The 2485-nt window shown below is 40.6% G+C and overlaps 1 pseudogene; it reads left to right on the top strand.

Annotated features, from left to right (window-relative positions):
- The first annotated feature begins 227 nt into the window (after window positions 1–227).
- Window positions 228–345, top strand: LOC126420191 (5S ribosomal RNA; annotated as a pseudogene).
- Window positions 346–2485: the final 2140 nt, after the last annotated feature.

Raw genomic sequence — 2485 nt, 5'->3', positions numbered from 1 at the left:
AAAACACTAGAATTAACTTAATTATTAAGGTAAGTCGAGTAGAGGAAGTACCTAATTATATGAAGGCAGCAACAGCAATGATTGGCTGTAGTTTCTCTTAGTAAGTCTGTAAAAGCGTAATCTTCTGTGGGCTCATTATCAAGTTCACTTGCTGATTAATTATCGAGAGTCGAGATGTAGTTTTCATTGAATGTTAGCTAAGTTGAAAACTGCCTTTCTTGCTGTGAGGCAACGGCCTTGCCGCAGTGGATACACCGGTTCCCGTGAGATCACCGAAGTTAAGCACTGTCGGGCGTGGTCGGCACTTGGATGGGTGACAATCCGAGCCGCCATGCGCTGTTGCTATTTTTCGGGGTGCACTCAGCCTCTTGATGCCAATTGAGTAGCTACTCGACCGAATAGTAGCGGCTTCGGTCAAGAATACCATCATCACGACCGGGAGAGCGGCGTGCTGACCCCACGCCCCTCTATCCGCATCCTCAGCTAAGGATGACACGGCGGTCGGATGGTCCCGGTAGCCCACTCGTGGCCTGACGACGGAGTGTGTCTTTGTTACTGTAGGTCTTCACTTCGTGTGGAGTATCTCACAGGCCCTCGGTAAGGTGTAAGGAACAGTATAATAATTTAGGGAGAAAATCTGATCATTGAAATCTGTTTAAACATTAGTGGTAGAGTGTAATTTGAACTAAATAGTAAAAGGAATTGATATACATTAACATTTGTGCCTAGCAATGTGCTTCAGAAACGTGTATGTATTGTTCAAAAAGGACTTGAGATTTGTGACTTTTGGGTATGAAAATATAACGCAATCTTGGAAGAAACTACCTCATGTGGATAATGAAACTAGACTTGAAATGCAGGATAAATTTATAGAGGATTAACAGTCAGATAGAGAACAGTTTAGAGACATCTAAAGCATTCAGTGTTATTACAGTTTTTCTTGACAAAGCTACATGGTTCGTCTACCTAGAGCAGGTAGCTGATTTGTGAAGCTTACTCTATTAAGACAGCAACGAGCAAAGATGAAATGTGACGCTGCAAGCGGTGAATAACCCCTGTGCGATGACCTTGTCGCGTTTCCAAAAAATTAATACTATCTGCCGTCTAATTAGAAGCCGAGGCTCCGCTTGAATGTCTGTACTTGACTTAAGAAGTAATCGCTTTCCTTGTAATCTACTTGGCTGACGCAAGTAATTTTCTGAATCGCTCTTTCCGAGCAGCGAGCAGTCACCGCTACAAGATTAATCGCATTTCTGGGCAAAATAATTGTGTGGTTGTAATGTTACTGGCAAGAAGTATTACTGAAATACGTCTTCTAGTTAATGTACTCAGCAAGCGTAACTGATAATACAATAATTTCATTTACTGTGAACAACATCTTTCATTTTACTTCCCTGGCACACTGGACTGGTGATCATCTCTCGCTCGTACCGAGGGAAACATTTCCGCAAAAAACGGGGAGCAGAACACAGTTAACAAATATTTTATATAATGGTAGAGTTACCTAAACAGCGCCCTTAAAAAGTACCTGCTGTATTATTGACCCTGGTCAATTATTTATTTTTAGCACATTTTTTTTCTCCATTACTTTACACATTTACACTGCACAAGGTACATCAAAATTCAACAGAAAAATATCTGGAGTAACTTTTCATACATACAGAACAAGGAAACCTAATGACTAGAACAGTTCAAACATCGGCAGTAGCCTTTCTTTCATCTCTCGTTCTATTTGCATTTTATTTCAGATATCATATCTGTCCATTACGGGAACACGCTCTAGACGGTAACTTACTGATAAATCTGAATTCATCTGTGGTGAACTTTTTCTGCTATGTAGTGACCTTTGCCGCCATAAATTTGATGTAAATAATTAACAGATTTTCTGGGAAGAGAGTAATAAGGCAGGAACTAGGTAGTGAGAGAGGAATCTGAGCTGAGACATGGATTGAATCCTAGTGTGTCTCCGGCTAGCCTCATTGCGTTACTTAAGCGGTTTCGCACAAGCGTTTAAACTACTTCCCGAATGTTTTCACAGTCTCTTTGTGCAAACACAACACAAACACGAATACACAAAGAAAAATGTTTACATGCTTTGCAAACGATACGTTTGAGTAACCTACCCGCTTATCACACACTGAAATGGAAAGTAATCTAATTACAGAAATATAACTCTCAAATCGGGGAAATAAAACTAAATTTCGAAGTGACGTCTGAAGCTGTAGATGTCGAAACAAGCGATAGACAGTAAGATGGAGTACTCGTTGTTACCTTCAATTGAGTTCTTGGAACAGCGATCCTAGACTAGGATAAAGAATTTTATGCACATGGAATAAATAAAAAGTAAAGTCATAAGGCATTGTTGGCTGGGAGACAACGAAGAGCAGGTCCAGCCGACTTAACGGAAAGCTTCTACGTTTCGTTCAAGCACAAGGGCACCTTTCCTTCGCAAAGTATGATAGTTGTGTGTTTACCATTGTCTGGA

Source organism: Schistocerca serialis, chromosome 9 (genome assembly GCF_023864345.2).
Source record: "Schistocerca serialis cubense isolate TAMUIC-IGC-003099 chromosome 9, iqSchSeri2.2, whole genome shotgun sequence".
NCBI lineage: Eukaryota > Metazoa > Arthropoda > Insecta > Orthoptera > Acrididae > Schistocerca > Schistocerca serialis.
The sequence above is the reverse complement of the archived record's forward strand: the minus strand, read 5'-3'. Positions and strand labels throughout refer to the sequence as shown.